At 38.1% G+C, this 8513-nt stretch overlaps 1 long non-coding RNA gene across 1 annotated transcript; it reads right to left on the minus strand.

Moving 5' to 3' along the window:
• Positions 1–1119: 1119 nt before the first annotated feature.
• On the minus strand, positions 1120–6676 carry LOC123683400. The gene is made up of 2 exons (XR_006747972.1): positions 6475–6676; positions 1120–2324 (listed from the first exon to the last, which is right to left on the minus strand). It is a non-coding gene; the product is annotated as an uncharacterized LOC123683400 (long non-coding RNA).
• Positions 6677–8513: the final 1837 nt, after the last annotated feature.

The following is an 8513-nucleotide window of genomic DNA, read 5'->3' on the forward strand; positions in this document are numbered from 1 at the left end:
ACAACTATTCAAAGTTCAAGTCGAAAATTTTCAGTTTGACCTTGACTTTGAAATTCGACCTTGACCTTGAACACAAGCTCATCTTGAAAACGATTTTCGACATTTACAATGTGATCTAAAAAGATACAACTATTCAAAAGTCAAATCGAAAATTTTCAGTTTGACCTTGACCTACTTCTCAAGGTCAAAATGAAAAATTTTCGTGTAGACCTTGGCCTGACCTTGACTTAAGTCACCAAGGTCAAATCCAAAAATTTTTCGTTTATTGTGGAAATTTTTCGGTTTGACCTTGGCGATTTAAGTCAAGGTCAGTCCAAGGTCAAAATGAAAAATTTTCGTGTTGACCTTGGGATGACCTTGACTTAAGTCACTTCGGTCAAATCCTAAAATTTCCACAATTAACGAAAAATTTTTGGATTTGACCTTGGTGACTTAAGTCAAGGTCAGTCCAAGGTCAACACGAAAATTTTTCATTTTGACCTTGGACTGACCTTGACTTAAATCGCCAAGGTCAAACCGAAAAATTTCCACAATTAACGAAAAATTTTTGGATTTGACCTTGGTGACTTAAGTCAAGGGCAGTCCAAGGTCAACACGAAAATTTTTCATTTTGACCTTGAGAAGTAGGTCAAGGTCAAACTGAAAATTTTCGATTTGACTTTTGAATAGTTGTATCTTTATCACATTGTAAATGTCGAAAATCGTTTTCAAGATGAGCTTGAGTTCAAGGTCAAGGTCGAATTTCAAAGTCAAGGTCAAACTGAAAATTTTCGATTTGACTTTTGAATAGTTGTATCTTTATCACATTGTAAATGTCGAAAATCGTTTTCAAGATGAGCTTGAGTTCAAGGTCAAGGTCGAATTTCAAAGTCAAGGTCAAACTGAAAATTTTCGATTTGAACTTTGAATAGTTGTATCTTTATCACATTGTAAATGTCGAAAATCGTTTTCAAGATTAGCTTGAGTTTAAGGTCAAGGTCGATTTTCAAGGTCAAGGTCATTTAGAATTCAGTTTCTAGGATTTTTAATATCCTAAAATTTCTTAACCTGATTACTAGATTTTCTAGTTCATTCAGAATATTAGGGAGGGAATAGAAAGGTTTCAGAAATAATAAAAAATATGAATTTATTATTTTATTGATGAAAAAATAGGGAACATTATTTTATTTACAAAAAACATTCAGACATATAAAAAAAGAGAATTTTGATTCCAAAGATATTGCTCAGGTTCATTTTAAGAAACATTTTAGTTAAATTTAGTGAATATACTGAATAAATTAAATTCCAACAGCAGGACAAACATGGGTGCTGTAGATTTTCAGGTAATACCATCTGGCTTGAAATCAGAAGACCCCGATAGTCACAACCAACAGCTTTCCTTGAGGGCCGTTCACACAAGATATTCATGGAGGTTTTGACGATCCCGTTTCAACTGAAATCACACGAATTGATTGAGATTAATGTTGGAATATGCTACATAATTAATGAAAATCAACAAACTGTCAAAAATACAGATTTTCCATTATATATAATCATTACTTGTGTTTTAATAATCACAAAAAATGCTTTTGTTTTAGTTTAGTTCATTAAAAACAATGGTCTCTGCCTTCATCATCTCGGTTCGGTTTATATACCAAGCCCACGACGCCATCTCTCGGTCAAGTAAAGGGTCAATACGATGGAAAATCATTTTATTATTATGTTAATAAGTTTATTGAGCAAGTATCTGGACCAGTTCGGAATCAGATGAAGAAAAGGCAGTTCAATATTCAAAATATTCAAATGCCTAATAATAATACTGAAATATTTTCAAAAATAACAAGACATTTCAACAATTAAATGCAAAGAAATTATGACTAACAAACAATTGAGAGCATCACTAGAAATATCACAATTATGTCCAACATTAAGGACCTCTTATTACAGAATTATTAATATAGAAATTCCATAGGAGCTGGTAGAAACAAGCTCAGATGGATATAGTGGGACCATAAGGAGGACAATATTTCCAAAAAATTCAGTCGTACGAGATGTAAAACCAAAAAATTCACTCATAAATTGTTGTAACAGTTTGATTGTTTTAAAAATAACTACGGAAAAAGTATACAAAACCGTGCACCCATTTAGGGCCTCTCCTTTTCTTCTCCATTGGCAAGCCGAACTTGTACAGATCCACACACTCCTCATGCAATTCCGTTTGAAGTTTCTTGTTTTCTGTTATAATTGCTAGTTGGGTTTCCAAGTCCCTTTTAACGGAACGTTCTCCAAAGTTAGGAGAACCAATCAGAGTCAGACAGGGGTAGTTGCAGTTGGGAGGATAGTACCTGAAATAAGAATTCCATAAATATTACTGTTATGTATGCAAACATTTCATATTATACACGCAAAATATCAACTCGGATCACTGTAAATGATCGAGTGCCTTATGTACATCTTTGAAAATAAGGACAACTTCCATAAACACCAAGAAGTTCACGACCACCACACCAGAACAAAGGACAAAAATGTATTCCACCATTTCACCGTCTGAAGAAAATCCAGAATATGCACATATCAAATGAATCAATTTCAATGTTCTGGAAATGAAATCTCACCATATCGTGGCCAAAGAACATTCACGGCAATATTAAAAGGTTGAAATTCTACAGCCATACCAAGAACCAACATACTCATCCCATATTTTGATGTTGATGATAAGGTCCGATTACTAGTGATCGATTACCGATATCCGATTACCAGTAATCGATTACCGATAGCCGATTACTAGTAATCGATTACTGGTAATCGATTACCGATATCCGATTACTAGTGATCGAATACTGGTAATCGAATACTAGTAATCGAATACCAGTACTCGATTACCAATAATGGAATAACTGATTTCCATCATCCGATTGCTCGTAATTTCGTGCAAATTACGAGATACAGACGAAAAACCACGAGTGAAAACAACAACGTCGACCCATTCTCATATCCCAAACATCATAAACGCGTCTATCGCCTCTGTCATGTTCCCATTTTAATCGAATCAAAGAAAAATCACCCTCTCCTCCGTCCCGTTATCTGCAATTCCAACTCCCCCTCTCCCCACTGCGAGAACCCTATCAGCCGCCTCGATCTCCAACTCGTCCGCGTCGGGAGAAACATCTAATTTTCCCGTTGTCGGCCCATTAAGGGGGACCGGCGATGACATAGTCGCCCCCCTTGGGGGGGCGGCGGCGTATCGACAGGTCTTCCCGTCACGCCCTCTATAATTTCCACTCGAATATGCGGCAGACAGGCGTGAAATTGTGAGTCAAAGGGAATTCCTGATAGTCTCATGTTTTTCTAATTGGCACTGCGAACAACATGAAAGGGGGCAATTTCCTATTTGCGTTACCGGCGTAGTAGCGTCGGGACGTCCAAACAACGCCGTCGGATTCAGACGTCTAAGCGGGCAGAGAAGTCGGTCGAAGCAGGGGTGGATTCGGCACATAAGGTTGACGTTGACAGTTGGACTATGCGTATTTGCGTAGCCTTCGGGCGAAGAACATCTGTCAATTTCAGGAGTCAACGACGTCAACGACTTCAGAGAGCCTTCTAGTTGGATTTCTTTGAGATGCTGTAGATTGGAGTTTGTGTTGGAAGGACCTAAAGCATGTTAGGCCAATTGAAAAGTCCCCGGTCTGAGCACAGATGGCGGTGCTAATACTAAATCCATATGATTTTTAGTTAGTACCAACCTTCAAACGATATGTGTCAAAATTTGACAGCAGTCCGATCATTCGTTTGTGAAATATTGCGTTGTGAGTGTAGCTACTTTTGTTATTTGAAAAAAGAATTTTGTGTGCTGATAAAATATTGCTTTTTGAAGGGAAAAAAATACAGTTTAAGCAAAATCTTGGCTTGATGAAGAGTTTCCGGAGTCTGCACCAGGAAAATCAACGTGTTAATGATTCTGAGCAGTGTTTGAAGCTGTTTAAGTGCGATAAACTTGATCTTTTGCGTCAATATGTGACAATGGCTCCAACATTTCACTCCGGAGTCCAATCGACTTTCAGCTGAGAGAACTGAAAACGATGAACCGAATCCAAGGCGAAGAAAACCACAACAGTCAGCTGGCAAGGTTATGGCATCAGTATTCTGAGATGCGCAAGGTAAAATATTCCTTGATTACCTCCAAAAGAGCCAGACCATCAACAGCGATCATTATATAGCGTTACGGGATCGTTTTAAGGATGAAATCGTCAAAAACCGGCTTCATTTGAAAAAAAAAGCTGCTATTTCATCAGAACAATGCGCCGTGTCACAAATCAATGAAAACAACAGCAAAATTACATGAATTGGGCTTCGAATTGATTTTGCATCCACCGTATTCGCCAGATCTGGCCTCCAGCGACTTTTTCCTGTTCTCAGAGCTCAAAAGAATGCTCGCTGAAAAGGAATTTAGCGCCAATGAAGAAGTAATCGCCGAAACTGAGGCCTATTTGGAAGCGAAAGACAAATCGTACTAGAAAAATGGTATCGAAAAGTAGTAAGATTGCTATAATCGCTGTATCGCCCTCGAAGGCAACTATGTTGAACAATAAAATCGAATTCTGCCAAAAAAAATGTGTTTTACAATGGTAGACCGGGGACTTTTCAATTGGCCTGTTAAATAAATAAAATCTTTATACTGAAAGAATATCACAATATCGAGTACATCGCCGATCGAACAAAGCGGCAGCAACAACTGCAACCCCCTTCAGCACACACGAGGACATTCAACACCGGTCTCCGATATATATAACCCTATCAATAATTCAGACACCTGTAATTGCATTTTCGACGCTGACGTCGTGGGAGTCAGTCCGTTGTATCGACGATGAAACGATGGCGTGCCAATCCCTAACTATTCCCCAGTTTCTCCTCGAACCCCGATGTTTTATTGACAACTTTTATTATTTGCCCTTTTGATTAATTGACGGTCTTGTCGGGAAACTTTATCGCAGGGGCCGTTCTTCAAGTTGGAACCTGAATAATCTAGGAGGCCTCGGGATCGGATCGGCCTTTTCAACTTTTCCCATTATCTTTTCTATTTGTGGTCGATAATTGGCGAAATATGGAACGTCGGTGGTTTTTTTTTCGCGTTGAAAGGTGGTTTTGGGTTTTTGGCGGGTAGGTCAAGGTTGTAATTGTGGAATAATGGAGTTGATGTGATTTGCAATAAGAACTGAACTCACGTCTGACTCACAGATGGCATCGCCACTGTGATACCAACTTTTTCCTCATTAGTACCAAGCTTAAAAAAATGCGTGTCAGAATTTCGGAAAATAGAGTTAGGTCTGGATCGAGCTATTGAAAGTTAAGTGACGCTACATTTGTTTTTGCCAGGCTACAAGCAAATCTTTGAGCTCACATATAATGGATTCTGAGATGGTATTATAGTACCAAAGGAAACTCAATGAAATGGGCAAGAATAACAAATTCTGTTTAGTCCAAAAGACCTGCCAAAAAAGAAGCAAAAACTAATTTCATTGGTCCAGAATCCTCTTAGATTTAAGATTTCATTAAGGAGGTTTCGTTTGACTGCGACCTATTGGTCTATTGTGCTCCCCATCAGAGCTATTCTCTCAATAACGTGATCTACAGCTCGCCTTCCAGTTCCAGAGTTCTGATGAACTCCAATATCTGGAATGGCCTTAAGGAGGTTTATTCCTCACTTCTATAAGTTTCGTGTCCAAGGCAGGTTTTGCTAGCGATGGCGAGGCATTCCTCTTGAGGAATGGGAAAATATACCTACAAGAAAGAGTTTCAGGCAAAGGAAAAAACAGAAAGAGGAACACTCTGGCGGAATCTTCCTGGATTGAATTATTACAAAAAGTTTCTTGGAAATTTTGATACTGAGAGATCGAAGAAGTATCTAAATATTATCAACAATTTGCTACACTTCTTCACTTCTTTACAGAGCATTGCCACCTCAGAAAACACAACATGAGGTGAATGAGTCTAGCGGAAAACGAAGATTGCAGATTCTCTTGAGAGGTGGAAGAAACTCTGAATTATCTGAATTACCGCTAGCCAATGCAAAAATACTTTGGACAAAAAACTTGTAGAAGTGAGGAAGTATAACCTCTTCGAAGCCATTCCAGATACTGGAGTACCTTAGAACTCTGGAACGAGGAAGTTGAAGATTCTCCGCGGAGAATTTTCAATTTCCTCGGTGGCTTAGTCGTTTGAGTATCGGCCTAGTTATTCAGAGGTTGCGGGTTCGAGTCCCGTTCGGAGAGGTACTTTTTCCAGAATTGAAAAATTGTCTGAATGCCATGAAATTAATTTATTTCTGAAGAAATTAATCGGTGAACGAGCGTTCAAAGAATATCAAAATCTCTTTTGGATTTTAAAACATTGAGACCATTTCCAGAAACCGCTCCTCATTTACAACAAAGCTTTATTACCGAAAATGCAGAACCAAAATGAAACATTTTCTACCATAATAATATGCAACTTTCTCACCTTTATGAGACACAGCGTCTCTATGGATATCGTTGACATTAAAAATGTCAACCAATGCGACTCAAAGAACACCTCAATTCATTCCCATCCACGGTTCAGTGGTCCCAGCAAAAACGAAATATTAACCAGCTGCAGCTTTTTCTAATCGAGCGAATCGCGTCACCTTAACGAAAGATCCTCGTTTCTATCGACCTTGTCGCAGTGGCCTTGGGGGGTATAAAGACCTAGAAACGAAAAAAAAATTAGTTATTCGTTTTCCATATCCTTTGAATTTATAGATACTTTTTAAGATTGATTTTCACCCGTCGAAGTGTCAACTGTTGTTTTCAAAAGCATTAAACTTATGGTGGGTTTATGAACCATTCCTAAGAACTTAGACTAAGAATAGAACGCTAACAAATCAATGAGGGCGTTTTTGCATTTTACCTAAGAACTAAGAACTAACACTAGCACTAGAAAATTAACCAACTTTTAACTAAGAACTACGGGCTCAGGTAAAATATAGAAGTGAGCGTGCGCCGCATAGAATTTCAATATTAACAAGAGTACCAGTTTCTATCATTTTATGTTCCGTTATTCGTGTTTATCGATGAAAAGTATTAGGTGTATTTGAAAAAATTGAATTTAATTATTTCACAATCAATATCAATGTCAAACATCACAGAAAAGAACAAATAGGAAGTAGTTCGAGCACGTGCGCATGCCTTAACTAAGAACTAACAAGAGAGTGCATAAACGACACTGAATTCTTAAGTTTATGGTGGATTTATGCACCGTACCTAAGAACTAAGGACTAAGAACTATGAACTAAGAACTAAACCTAAGAATTCAGTGGCGTTTATGCTAGTATTAGTTCTTAGTTCTTAGGAAACGTGCATAAACGCCCTCATTGATTTGTTAGCGTTCAATTCATAGTTCTAAGTTCGTAGTTCTTAGTCTTTAGTTTTTAGGACTGGTGCATAAATCCACCATTAGTTCTTAGTTCGTAGTTCTTAGTCTTTAGTTTTTAGGACTGGTGCATAAATCCACCATTAGTTCTTAGTTCGTAGTTTTTAGTCTTTAGTTCTTAGGACTGGAGCATAAACTCACCATTAGTTCTTAGTTCGTAGTTCTTAGTCTTTAGTTTTTAGGACTGATGCATAAATCCACCATTAGTTCTTAGTTCGTAGTTCTTAGTCTTTAGTTTTTAGGACTGGTGCATAAATCCACCATTAGTTCTTAGTTCGTAGTTCTTAGTCTTTAGTTCTTAGGACTGGTGCATAAACCCACCATTAGTTCTTAGTTCGTAGTTCTCAGTCTTTAGTTCTTAGGAATGGTGCATACACCCACCATTAGTTCTTAGTTCGTAGACCTCAGTCTTTAGTTCTTAGGACTGGTGCATAAATCCACCATTAGTTCTTAGTTCGTAGCTCTCAGTCTTTAGTTCTTAGGAATGGTGCATACACCCACCATTAGTTCTTAGTTCGTAGACCTCAGTCTTTAGTTCTTAGGACTGGTGCATAAATCCACCATTAGTTCGTAGTTCGTAGCTCTCAGTCTTTAGTTCTTAGGAATGGTGCATACACCCACCATTAGTTCTTAGTTCGTAGTTCTCAGTCTTTAGTTCTTAGGACTGGTGCATAAATCCACCATTAGTTCTTAGTTCGTAGTTCTTAGTCTTTAGTTCTTAGGACTGGTGCATAAACCCACCATTAGTTCTTAGTTCGTAGTTCTCAGTCTTTAGTTCTTAGGAATGGTGCATACACCCACCATTAGTTCTTAGTTCGTAGACCTCAGTCTTTAGTTCTTAGGACTGGTGCATAAATCCACCATTAGTTCGTAGTTCGTAGCTCTCAGTCTTTAGTTCTTAGGAATGGTGCATACACCCACCATTAGTTCTTAGTTCGTAGACCTCAGTCTTTAGTTCTTAGGACTGGTGCATAAATCCACCATTAGTTCTTAGTTCGTAGTTCTTAGTCTTTAGTTCTTAGGACTGGTGCATAAATCCACCATTAGTTCTTAGTTCGTAGACCTCAGTCTTTAGTTCTTAGGACTGGTGC

This window comes from Harmonia axyridis, chromosome 6 (assembly GCF_914767665.1).
Source record: "Harmonia axyridis chromosome 6, icHarAxyr1.1, whole genome shotgun sequence".
NCBI lineage: Eukaryota > Metazoa > Arthropoda > Insecta > Coleoptera > Coccinellidae > Harmonia > Harmonia axyridis.